Below are 14,500 nucleotides of genomic sequence, written 5' to 3' on the forward strand. Positions count from 1 at the left end.
ATATGCAAAATAGATAACCAACAGGAATTTGCTGTATGGTTCAGGAAACTCAAACAGGGGCTCTGTATCAAACTAGGGGGGTGGGATGGGGAGGGAGATGGGAGAGAAGTTCAAAAGGGAGAGGTTATATGTATCCCTATGGCTGATTCATGTTGAGGTTTGACAGAAAACAACAGAATTCTGTAAATTAAATTAAAAAAAAATAAACCAAAATGATAAAAGCCATGATGACCCAGAATTTGCACAGACCAAAAGATAAACTGGAGGAGTGGAGGGATTCCTGACGAGGTACAAGGGGGCAGAGCTGAGAACTTGGAGCCTGGGGCCGAGCATGGGGAGGAGAGGGGCAAGTCAGGGTAGCCCGGGTCCAGTGTCCACTGTCTTATCAAACATCACTCTCCTTCCCATATAAAAAGGCCCATCTGGGGAACTCCTTAGTGGTCCAGTGGTTAAGACTCTGTCCTTTCACTTCCCAGGGCCCAGTGGGGGACCTAAGGTCCCAAGCCTCTTGGCAAAAACAAAAGCCCATCAGTCACTTTCTCTTATCTTTTTTTCCTTTATAGCACTTACCAGGCAGTACATTTGCACTGTGACTTATAATCCCTCTCCCCAACTAGAACATAAGCTCCAGGAGGACTGAGATGTTTTTCATTTGCCTGTATCTAGAATAGTGTAGAACAGTACCCAGGATACATGTAGTATCACTCTATAAGAATTTACTGAATTTATTAATTCATGAAAACTTGTCCACAGAGAAAGAAAAAAAAAAATAATTAGACACCAAAGAAAAGTGTAGATGAAAGACCATGAGAACCAGAGATAGCACTTGGTTTTGGATGAGTTTTTTTACTCCTAGCTATAATCTCTCATGAGACCAGAGTGTATTATACACCCTTACATTCTGTTAGAGGTATATCCCTGTATTTTTCAAAAATAAATGTCCTCTTTTTATTTAAGCTTGTTTTCCCAAATTTAAATCTCTTGCAAGCAAAGGAGCCCTATAAAAGACAACTGGAAAAGTAGGTGTAAGCCAGACAGTGACAGCAGTGTTTAGACCTGAGTGCACCACGGAAGTGGTGGGACAAGGATGATGCAACCAGAGTGGGCTCTGGGAACATCATCATAGCAGCACCATCAAGCCAACACTCATTTATCTGAGTGCTGCCATTAGGTGGTGACGTGTGTGTGCATGCTCAGTCATATCTGACTCTGTGACCCCCTGGACTGTAGCCCACCAGGCTCCTCTGTCCATGGAAATTTCCAGGCAAGAATACTAGAGTGTGGAGAAGGAAATGGCAACCCACTCAAGTATTCTTGCCTGGCAAATCCCATGGGAAGAGGAGCCTGGTGGGCTACAGTCCATGGGGTTGCAAATAGACTGACATGACTTAGAGACTAAACAATAACAACAATGAACTAAATGCACATCCAAAGAAGAGGAACCATCACTGAAGCCTCTCTAGAAGTTATCTAAGAAGAGTGTTTCACTCTGGAAGTTATTTGGCAAATTATATCTATGATAGCTCTTTAGCATCTTTGGAAAAAGTATTAATACTGGAAAAACTGCATTAAGAGACTGGAGATGATTGCCTCTCAAGTGGTGTTTGTCTGAATGTCTTTCTTTTATTCAGTCCCACAGAACACTGTGTATAGATATATGGCTGTTATGTAAGATGGAATAAGGAAACAATGAAGCTTCTATTCCCTGGAAAAGAGACCTATTATTCTAGATCCTAGCCCACTGGCACCTCTACCCCCTTCATCCAATGTCCCTTCACTCAGTCTCTGAGCCCCCTGATGGCTAATCACTCTATGCTCACTCATCCTTTGCCTTGCCCAGCCTGTGCCAAAGAAGCTCCACAGAAGCTGATGTAGACGTGTCAGACATAAGCTGCGCCTTTGTCACTGTTAAAGGCTCTAGGGAAAACAGGTACACACTGGAGACAGTGGCACAGTGGTATGAGACAGCGTCTGATGAAAGGCCGAAATCAGTGACCCAGACTGTGAGGGGTCATGGCAGAGTGACCGCAGTAGCTCCATCTTTTAGACTTAACCACAGGCCCCCAGGGCACTGTGCAGAGCACCTCACCACCTTAGTTCATTCAAGCCTTCTGGCTGCCCCCACCTGGTGATTGTCATCCTCATAGTTGAGAAACCAACCTTAGGGAAGTAACTGATACAAGTTAAGTTGTTACCAGCGATTCAGGCTCAAACTTCTATTAAATCACTGAGAGATGCAACTTATCTGAGGCCTGAGGACCAGGAAGAGCTTCCTATGAGACACAGATCTTGAACTGAATGAATGATTTTGAATACTATAGCCAGTGCTATTTCAGATATGTGCTGACCTCCAAGCTACCAGCCTATTCCTCCCCTCACCCCCAATGAGTCCCCCTGCCCTTTAGCCAGGACCAGAAACTGCTATTTTTGTAGTCAAGAGTCCTGAAGTGGGCCACCCCAGCTCTGTTAATGTTATAAAGAGTTCACTTCACTGACTTTACATTGTGGTAACCTATACTGAGTATTATCAGGGCTCCAGGAAATTGGAGGAACAAAAGAATTTTCTGTGCTCTTGTTTCTAGATGTTACTCTTGAGGGCAGAACCTAGATTAATTTAGAGACCTTGATGCTTTCAAAATAAATTTAATGATAATGTCAAAAGAAAAGAAAAAAAGAATACTGGAGTGGGTTGCTATTTCCTTCTCTAGGGGATCTTCCTGACCCAGGGATAGAACCTGAGTCTCCCATGTCTCCTGCATTGCCAGCAGATTCTTCACCTGCTGAGCCTTCAGGGAGGGAAGCATTAGGTGGTTGGGGACAAGGTAAAAAACGGGGAGTGTAAAAGCAACTTCTCTCTAGGCCAAAGACAAAGCAAGATGGCAACGTGCCTCAGTTTATCTCCCTGAGAAACAAACATCTTCAAAATCAGACTTAAAACAGTCTTCAAATACTTTACTTCCAAAGTTATGTCTTTTTTCTTTGAACTCAAACTCGGAAACATAAATGCTTTCACTTTTGTATCCCCAGCACATAGCACAATGTCTCACCCATGAGACAGTCCCCATGAGGGAATGGCAGTCCCCATTTTATTCATTCCTGAATATCTCTCTTGTTCCTTTAGCTTTCACCTGTGACCTGGTAGCCTTTTCTAGCTTTGCAAATAAACTAAATAGAATAGGTGGCCAGGTACGCTTTTAGATTATGTGGACATCCAAGAATTGTATATGCAATAAATATTATTAAATGGTTAGCTAATATTTATTTAAGATAGTACACATTCTTCACCCAGGGAAAACAGAACAAGAATCAAGCAAACATATTTGCAACTTTTATTTTAAAAAGCACTTACAATCTTTGCTAAAACCAGTTTGCTGTTGTTACAGGTTTTAAATTTTTTTTCCTTAAAAACTGGCGGATGTTTCCCCCTGCAGGAAAACTCAGGTAAGTACACAAACTGTTACAGGAGGGAGATACATCTGGAATAGTCATTCTTTGGGTTGGGCAGAACACACAAAGAGCTTCTGAGAAAAGGCAGTTTGGAGGAAACAGCCACTGAAGCACATTCTTTTGCATACATTTTGACAAACTAGGGAGACGACAACATGCTCATTTGCTTTCTCCTTCCCATACACCTCAGACAACAGGGGATGTAGCATCCCCTTCTGGTGGGCCCTTAGAATAGCTGTGGATTCTCTGTTAGGGAGCAGGCCTATCTGTCTAAGGTGATGGCAGAAAAGGGGAGGTAGCTTATGACTGATTCATATGATGCCATGATGATCTGAGGTACATTTTATGCCTGCGGTTATTCTCCCCTATCAGGGTGCACCTATCTATGTATTAAACTTTTAACATTTAATTTGTTCATCCACTGAGTGTTTCATTTTAATGGATCATGTGAGGTAAAAATCTAATGACACTTCTTTTCCAAAAGTTTAAGCATTTTTCCTAGATATATTTGACATTCCATCTACATAGACCTATGCAAGATTCAATCTTACAGTTTACTTCTCTACAAAAATTAAAATTTCAGATACAAAGTGATTAAGGTAGCCAGCAACTTGGTAAAGATGGGTGCTCCATACCAGAGTCAGCAAGTGATATACTTCCCATCCTGCCAGTGCAGGATACAGAAACCATTCTAGATATTTCAAGTAAAAAGTAATTTAACACAGGAAATTCTCAACTCACGTAAAGCTGTCTCACAATGCATCTTTGCATATACTATTTTTCTCCCTGGAAAACTGTGCCCTCTTGTCTGCTTAGAGAACAATTTTCCCTAGTTCACACAGCATATTATCTAGAATTATTTGCGTGGCACCCAAGGTCATTAATCACTATGTACTATTTCAGTGATTGTACTGGGGAATTTAAAAGGTCTGAGAGCAGCAACTCAAGTGGAATTGGGCAACTCAAGACAGTTCAAAATTCAAAGAGCTGCCAGTGGATGATAACTTGGTTTGTGTTCTTCTCTCCAAAGTCTCTGAACGTTGCCCTTTTCTTGGAAGAAATGAAATATTTACTTTACTACTTTATTAGTAATAACAAATGACTTGCATCAGTTTATAGATTTTTTTCTTTACAGTTGCATAGTACTCAATGGTGTGGAAGTGCTAATCTATCCAAACAACTTCTCATTATGAATATTTAAGTTGTTTGCCACATTTTGCACAAATTGTGCTGCAATGAATAGAGATGTCCATATGTACTTTTATTTCCATCTGCCTGGTATACATTTGTCATCCCTTTGCATTTTGCATTCATAATTTGCTTTGTTTTACCTCTGTTTCATATAGATCACAGAGTTGAAAAGTGTTTTGTGATCCAATTCACAACTGGGCTTCCCTGGTGGCTCAGCAGTAAAGCATCTGCCTGCAATGCAGGAGATGCAGGTTCAATCCCTGAGTCAGGAAGATCCTCTGGATGAGAGCAAGGCCACCCTCTCCAGTATTCTTGCCAGGAGAACCCCATGGACAGAGGAGACTGATGGGCTACAGTTCATAGGGTTGCAAAGACTCAAACACGATGGAAGTGACATAGCACACACACACATGCAATTCACAATTACTTTATTATTTTAGGGCATAATTACTATGTGTATTACATTATATTTGTTTTTTCTCTACAGGATGGCTTTCCTTCTTTTTCTATCCTTTTAATATTTTAGAAGGCTTGTATTTGTGCTCTGGCAGCTACATTTCTTTGTGAAGTGTAGTTGATGTACAATATTATATAAGTTAGAGGTGTGTAATATACTGATTCACAATTTTTAAAGGTTATATTCCATTTATAGATATTAGAAAACACTGGCTATATTCCCTGTGTTGTACATATATCCTTGTAGTTTACTTTATACATACTAGCTTGTACCTCTTAATCGTCTCCCTCTGTTTGGCCACTCCCCTTTTCCTTCTCACCCCTGGGACCCTTTAATTTGATCTCTGTATCTGTGAATCTGCTGGATTTTTGTTATATTCACTAGTTTGTTGTATCTTTTAAATTCCACATGATATCATACAGCATTAGTCTTTCTATCTGACTTATTTCACTTAGCATAATATCCTCCAATTCTATCCATGTTGCTGCAAATGGCAAAGTTTCATATTTTATGGCTAAGTAATATTTCATTGTGTATATATATGAATCACATCTTGTTATCCATTCATCTATTGATGGACACTTAGGTTGCTACTATATTTTGGCAATTGTAAATAATATTGCTATGAACATCTGAGTGCATAATATCTTTTCTAACTAGTGGAGATTTTTGGATATATATATCCAGGAGTGAAATTGCTAGGTTAAAATGGTAGTTCTATTTTAGTTTTTTGAGAAAACTGCATATTGTTTTCAACAATGGTAAACTGGTGGCACCAATTTTCATTCTACCAGCAGTGTTCAAGTTTTCCCTTTTCACCATGTTATTGCTGATATTTGTTATGTTATTTTTGATGATAGCCATTCTGACAGCCATGAGATGATATCTCATTGTGGTTTTATTTTTGTCTTACCCTAATGATTACCAATGTTGAGCATCTTTTCCTGTGCCTGTGTGTCAACTGTGTGTCCTCTTTGGAGAAACCTCTATCCAAACCTTTTCTGTTTTTTAATTGGATTGTTTGATTATTTGATGTTGAGTTGCACGAGCTATTTCTATATGTTGAATATTAACGCCTTATCAGTTATATCATTTGCAAATATTTTCTGCATTCAGTAGGTTGTCTTTTTGATTTGTTGATGGTTTCCTTTACTGTGCAAAAGCTTTTAAGTTTAGCTAGGTTCCATTTGTTTATTTTTATTTTCTTTCCTCTAGGAGATAGGTCAAAAATATTGCTATGGTTTATGTCAAAGAGTGTTTTGCCTGTAGTTTCTTCTAGGAGTTTTATGAAATCCTGTATCATACGTTGGTCTTTAATGCATTGTTTATTTCTGTAAATGATGTTACAGAATATTCTAACTGCAGTTTTGACACATAGTTGTACAATTTTCAAAGCACCACTTACTAAAAAGACTGTCTTTTCTCAATTGTATATTTTTCCCTCTTTTTTGTCATAGATTAAGTGACCATTTATTTTTGGCCTCTCTATTTCATTCCATTAAGGTAGGTGTCTGCTTTTGTGCAGTACTATACTGCTTTGATGACTGTAGCTTAGTAATAAAGTCTGAAGTCAGGGAGTGTGATTTCTCCAGCTCTGTTCTTTCTCAAGATTATTTTGACTATTCAGAGTCCTTTGTGTTTATGTGTGTGAGTTAGCCACTTATATTTCCACCTCTTTGTGACCCCATGGACTGTAGCCTGACCGGCTCCTCCATCCATGGAATTTTCCAGGCAAGAATACTGGAGTGGACTGCCATTCCCTTCCCCCAGGGGATCTTCCTGACACAGGGGTTGAATTCTGGGTCTTCTGCATTGCACGCAGACTCTTTACAGTCTAAGCCACCAGGGAAGCCCTAAAATTAAAAAAAAAAAAAAAAAGATATTTTGTGTGTATTTATATAAAAAATTTTAAATTGATGGTTCTAGTTCTATGAAAAATGCCACTGGTAGTTTGACTCATAGAGATTGCCCTGAATCTGTAGATTGCCTTGGGTTATATGGTCATTTTAAACATTATTAATTCTTCCAGTCCAAGAATATGACATATTTTTCCATGTTGAAATCCTCTTGTTACTTTCCCAGTGTCTCATATTTTTCTGAGTCCAGATCTTTCACCTCCTCAGGTAGATTTATTTCTAGATATTGTATTCTCTGTTTCTGAAAATTTGTTGTTGGTGTGTAAAAATGCAAATGATTTCTGCATATTATTTTTGCATCCTACTACTTTACTAAATTGATTGATAAGTTCTAGTAGTTTTCTTGTAGCATCTTTAGGATTCTCTACATATAGTATCATATCACCCAAAAAGAGTAAGAGTTTTACTTCTTCCTTACCAATTTGGATTCTTTTTCTTTCATTCCTTCTTCTATATTCCTTCCTTCTTTTCTTTCTTCTTTTGTCTGATTGTTATCACTAGGACTACAAATACTTTGTTGAATAAAAGTAGAGTGGGCATTCTTTTCTTGCTCCTTATCTTAGAGAAAAGGCTTTCAGCTTTATGCCAATGAGTGTGATGTTAGCTGTGGGTTTCAAATATATTGGCCTTTATTATGCTGACGTATGTTTCCTCTATGCCCTTTCTCTGGAGAATATTTTTTTAAATCATAAATAGATGTTGAATTTTATCAAAAGATTTTTCAGCATCTATTGAGATGATCATAGAGTTTTCATTTTTTTGATTTGTTACTGTAGCATATAACATTGATTTTCAGATATTGGAAAATGCTTGTATCCCTGAGATAAATCCTACTTGATCATGGTATATGATCATTTTAATGTGTTGTTGAGGATTTTTGTCAAGGATTTTTGCATCTATGTTCATCAAATCCTACTTGATCATGGTATATGATGATTTTAATGTGTTGTTGAGGAATTTTGTTGAGGATTTTTGCATCTATGTTCATCAAATCCTCAACAAGATACTAGCAAATAAAATCCAACAACATAATAAAAAGATCATAAATCATGATCAAGTAGGCTTTATTCCAGGGATGCAGGGATCCTTCAATATTCACAAATCAATCAATGTGATATAACATATTAACAAATGGAAAGATAAAAACCATATAGTTATTTCAATAGATGCAGAGAAAGCCTTTGACAAAATTCAACACCCATTAAGATAAAAAGTCTCCAGAAAGTAGGCATACTTTTTGTATGCCATATTATGTCAAACATAATTCAACATAAGAGCCATATATGACAAACCCACAGCAAACATTATCCTCAATGGCAAAAAATTGAAAGCATTTACTCTAAAATCAGAAACAACACTAGAGTGCCCATTCCCACCAATACTATTCAACGTAGTTTTGGAAGTCCTAGCAACAGCAATCAGAGAAGAAAAAGAAATAAAAGCAATTCAAATTGGAAAAGAAGAATAAAACTCTCACTGCTTGCAGATGACATTATCTTCTACGTAGAAAACCCTAAAGATGCCACCAGAAAATTACTAGAGCTAATCAATGAATATAGTAAAGTTGCAGGATACAAACTTAATACAGAAATTCCTTGCATTCCTATATGCTAGTGAAAGATCAAAAAGAGAAATTAAGGAAACAATCCCATTCACCATTGCAACTAAAAAAATAAAATACTTAGGAATAAATTCATCTAAAGAAACAAAAGACCAGTATACAGAAAACTGTAAAACACTGATGAAAGATCTCAAAGATGACACAAATAGATGGAGAAATATACCATTCTTGGATTAAAAGAATCAATATACTGAAAATGAGTATACTACCTAAAACAATCTAGAGATTCAGTGCAATCCTTATCAAACTACCAATGGTATTTTTCACAGAACTAAAACAAATAATTTCACAATTTGTATGGAAATACAAAATACCCTGAATAGCCAAAGCGATCTTGAGAAAGAAGAATGGAACTGGAGGAATCAAGCTTCATGACTTCAACTTCATGACTATACTACAAAGCTACAGTCATCAAGACCACATGGTACTGGCACAAAGACAGAAATATAGATCAATGGAACAAAATAGAAAGCCCAGAGATAAATCCACACACCTATGGACAGCTCATGTTTAACAAAGGAGGCAAAAATAAATACAGTGGGAAAAGACAGTCTCTTCAACAACTGGTTCTGGGAAAACTGGTCAACTTTATGTAAAAGAATGAAATTTTAACACTTTCTAACACCATACACAAAAATAAACTCAAAATGGATTAAAGACCTAAATGTAAGACCAAAAAATATAAAAATTCTAGAAGAAAAGATAGGCAGAACACTCTCCAACATAAATCACAGCAAGATCCTCTATGACTCACCTCCCAGGGTATTGGGGGTTGTAAATAATGGGAGGTGAAAATAAACAAATGGGATCTAATTAAACTTAAAAGCTTTTGCACAATGAAAAAAAACTATAAGTAAAGTGAAAAGACACCCCTTAGAATGGGAAAAAAATAATAGCAAATGAAAAAACTATCAAAGAGTTAATCTCCAAAATATACAAACAGCTCACGCAGCTCAATACCAGAAAAATGAACAATTTAAAAAAAAAAGTGGGCAAAAGACCTTAACAGACATTTCTCCAAAGAAGACACACTGACAGCTAATAAACACATGAAAAGATGCTCAGCATCACTCATTATCAGAGAAATGCAAATCAAATCTACAGCGAGATATTACTTCACACTGGTCAGAATGGCCAGCATCAAAAAGTCTATACACAATAAATGCTGGAGTGGGAGTGGAGAAAAGGGTCCCTCTTACACTGTTAGTGGGAATGCAAACTGATACAGGCACTATGGAGAACAGTGTGGAAATTCCTTAAACAAGTGGAAATAGAACTGCCATACAACCCAGCAATCCCATTGCTGGGCATATACCCAGAGGAAACCAGAATTGAAAGACACACGTACCCTAAAGTTCATTGCAGCACTATTTACAATAGCTAGGACATGGAAGCAACCTAGATATCCATCAACAGATTAAGGAAATTGTGGTACATATACACAATGGAATATTACTCAGCTATGAAAAGGAGTGCATTTGAGTCAGTTCTAATGAGGTGGATGAACCTGGAACCTATTATACAGAGTGAAGTAAGTCAGAAAGATAATGACAAATACTGTATATTAACACATATATATGGGATTTAGAAAGACAATACTGACAATCCTACATGCTAGGCAGCAAAGGAGACACAGACCTAAAGAACAGACTTTTGGACTCAGTGGGAGAAGTGAGGGATGATTTGAGAGAATAACATTTAAACATTTACATTACCATATTTAAAAGAGATGACCAGAGCAGGTTTAATGCATGAAGCAGGGTCACCCAAAGCCAGTGCTCTGGGACAACCAGAGGAATAGGGTGGGGAGAGAGGTGGGAGGGGGTTTCAGGGAGGTGGGGGGGGGGTATGTATACCTGTAGCCAATTCATGTTGATTATGGGGAAAAAAATCACATTATTGTAAAGCAATTATCTTCCAGTTAAAATAAATCATTTTTTTAAAGAAGAAAGAGAAACTAAAGAAACAATCCCATTCACCATTGTAACAAAAGGAATAAAATACTTAGGAATGAATCTACCTAAAGAAGCAAAGACCTGTATACAGAAAACTGTAAGACACGGATGAAAGACATCAAAGATGACACAAATAGATGGAGAAATATACATGTTCTTGGATTCAAAGAATCAGTATCATGAAAATGAGCATACTACCCAAAGTAATCTATAGTTCAATGCAATCCCTTTCAAACTACCAATGGTATTTTCCACAAAACTAGAACAAATGATTTGACAATTTGTATGTAATTTTCTTTTGTGTGAAATCCTTGCTGGTTTTGATAGCAGGGTGATGGTGGCTTCACAGAATGGGTTTGGAAGGATTCCTTTATCTGCACTCTCTTCAGAATAGTTTCAGAAGTATATGTGTTAATTCTTATATAAATATTTGAGGGATTTCATCTGTGAAGGTATCTAGCCCTGAACTTTGGTTTTTTGGAGGTTTTTAAATCACAGATTAATCAGTTCCAGTAATGTTAATTGGTCCCTTCATATTTTCTATTTCTTCCCAGTTCAGTTTTGTAAGAATGTACACTTCTAATAACCGTCCATTTTTAAGAGGGAGTCCATTTTATTGGCCTGTAGTTGTTTGTAGTTGTCTTATGATCTTTCCTATTTTGTGGTGGTGGTTGTAACTTCTTTTTCATTTTTGAATTGGGCCCTCTATCTCCTCATTTTTTTGATGAATCTGGCTAAAGCTACATTAATTCTATCTTTTCAAAGAACCATCCTTTAGTTTAATTGATTGTTTCTTTTTTTAGTCTCTCTTTTATTTCTGCTCTAATTTTTTATTATTTCTTTTTTTCCTACTAGCTTTGTGTTTTATTTGTTCCTCTTCCTCTAATTGTTTTATGTGTAAAGTCCGGTTGTTTATTTGTGATTCTTCTTGTTTCCTGAGGTAAGATTGTATTGCTATAAACTTCCCTATTAGAACTGCTTTTGCTGTATCTCATAGGTTTTAGATTATTGTGGTTTTGTTTTCATTTGTCTCTAGGTGTTTTTTTTTCTGTCCCCACAGTTATCCATTGGTTGTTTAGTAACATATTTTTTAGCCTTCAAGTGTTTCTGTTTTTTGCGTTTTTTTGTAGTTGATTTCTAGCACTGTGATGTTGTGGTCAGATGAGACGCTTGATACGAGTTCAGATTTCTTAAATTGACTGAGGCTTATTTTGTGGCCCACTGTGTGACCTCACCTGGAAAATGTTCCATGTGCACTTGAATAGAATGTGTATTCTGCTGCTTTCAGATGGAATGCTCTATAAATATCAATTAAGTCCATGTGACCTAATGTGCCATTGAAGGTCAGTGTTTATTTTCTCTCTGGATGATCTGTCCATTGATATAAGTGGGGTGTTAAAGTTTCACACTATTATTGTATTAATTTCTATTTATCCTTTTATATCTGTTAGTATTTGCTTTATGTATTTTGGTGCTCTTGTATTGGGTGTATATATACTTATAATCATTGTATCTTCTTGGATTGACCCCTTGATCATTATGTAGTGTTCTTCTTTGTCTCTTGTGAAGTGAAGTGAAGTGAAGTGAAGTCGCTCAGTTGTGTCCAACTCTTTGCAACCCCATGGACTGTAGCCCACCAGGCTCATCCGTCCATGGGATTCTCCAGGCAAGAATACTGGAGTGGGTTCCTATTTCTTTCTCCAGGGGATCTTCCCAACCCAGGGATTGAACCCAGGTCTCCCGCATTGCAGGCAGACGCTTTAACCTCTGAGCCACCAGGGAAGCCCTTGTCTCTTGTAATAGCCTTTAATTTAAAGCCTGTTTTGTCTGCTATAAGTATTGTTATTCCAGCTTTCTTTTGGTTTCTATTTACATGAAATACTTTAACCCATCACCTCAATTTCAGTCTGTGTGTGTCTTTAGAAGCAAATCTCCTTCATGTAGCAAATATATGGATCTCATGTTTTTATCCATTCAGCCATTCTATGTCTTTTGGTTGGAGCATTTAGTGTGCTTATTTTAAGACAATTACTGTTATTTATGTACTTAATGGCCTTTCCTGATGGCTCAGTGCAGAATTGAGAATTGGCCTGCCAATCCAGGAGATGTAGGTTTGATCCCTGGGTTGGAAAGATCCCCTGGAGAAGAAAATGACCACCCACTCCAGTATTCTTGCCTGAGAAATCCCATGGACAGAGGAGTGGGATCATAAAAGAGTTGGATATTACTTAGCGACAAAATAACAACAAGGTCTTTAATGCCATTTTGTTCACTGGGGATTATTTACTTAGGTCTATTTTTCCTCTGTTATTATATTTTTTCTCTTGTCATTTAATGACTATCTTTGGCATTTTGTTTAGATTTCTTTTTCTTTTTAGTGTGTGCTTATTTGTAAGAGATTTTTGCTTTGTGGTTACCATGAAGCTTTTCTGTTCCAATCACAAGCATGTAATTGTTTTAAGCTGCTGATCTCTTAACTTCAAATGTATTATAACAACCCTGAATTTTTACTCTTCCCCTCACAATTATTGTTGATGTCATATTTTACACCAAATTGTTTTGTGTATCTTTTAACTTCTTATTGTGCTTGTAGACCATTTCATACTTTCATCTTTTAAACTTCCTACCAGCTTTGTGTATAGATGATTTCTTGCCTTACCTGTATAATTTTCATGTTTCCAGTTGTGGCCTTTTCTTTTCTTCTTAGAGAAGATCCTTTAATGTTTCTTATAAAGCTGATTTGGTGGTGCTGACTTCTTTTAGCTTTTGGTTGTCTGTAAAGATTTTGATTTCTGCAATTTGAATGAGAGCCTTGTAGAGCAGAGTATTTTCTACTCAGGCTTTTTGTAGGTTTTCCTCTTTCATCACTTTAAATATATTGTGGCACTTCCTTTTGGCCAGCAGAACTTATGCTGAAAAGTTAGCTGATAGCCTTATGGGATGTCCTTTGATTATTATTTGTTGCTTTCCCCTTGCTGTTTTTCATATTCTCTCTTTAACTTTTGCCATTTTGACTACAATGTGCCCTGGTGTATTCTTTGGGCTGTTTCAGTATGGGACCCTACACTTCCTGGACTTAGATGACTATTTCCTTCCCAGGTAAGGAAAGTTTTCACCTATTTTGTCTTCAAATGTTTCCTCAGGCCCTTTCCCTCTCTCTTCTCCTGGGCCCTCTAAAATACAAATATTAGTGAACTTGATGTCCCAGAGGTCTCTTAAGCTGCTTTCATTTCTTTTCATTCTTTTTCCATTCAGCATCAGTGATTTCCACTGCCCAGTCTTCCAGTTCACTGTTCCATTCCTCTATAAAGATCTATACTCTACCGTTGATGCCATCTTATGTATTTTTCATTAATTGTATTCTTCTTCTCTATTTGATTATTCTTTATAGTTTCTAATTCTTTGTTATAAAGTACTAACTTCCTGCTCTGTGTATCCATTCTTTCACAAGTCCTTTTGACCATCTTTATGATCACTACTCTGATAGACTGCCTATCATCACTTAGTTTTTCTTCTGAGATTTTATCTTGTTCCTTAATCTGGAACATGTTCCTCCATTTGGAATATGTTCCTCTGTTGCTTCATTTTGCCTAAGTTTCTGTTTGTATTTTTATGTATCTGGTAGGTTAGTTATGTTTCCCAGCCTTAGAGAAGTGGTCTTTTATACAAGATGTCCTGTGCATCCAAGCAGCATACTTCCCTCTTGTCACCCAAACTATATGCTTTAGAAGCTTCCCCATGAGGGCTATGCAGGTCCTTCTGTTGTGTTGGTCTGATTGTGTGGACAATCTTGGAGACTTTATTGGCCCCTGGTCTGCTTGACTGCCAGGTCCTGCTTTGTGCAGAAGCTGCCAGGTGCTGGCTGGCAGGGCCAGGTCACAAGGTTGCAGATGCAAAACCCAGTGGACCCTGT

This window comes from Odocoileus virginianus, chromosome 12 (assembly GCF_023699985.2).
Source record: "Odocoileus virginianus isolate 20LAN1187 ecotype Illinois chromosome 12, Ovbor_1.2, whole genome shotgun sequence".
Taxonomy (NCBI): Eukaryota; Metazoa; Chordata; class Mammalia; order Artiodactyla; family Cervidae; genus Odocoileus; species Odocoileus virginianus.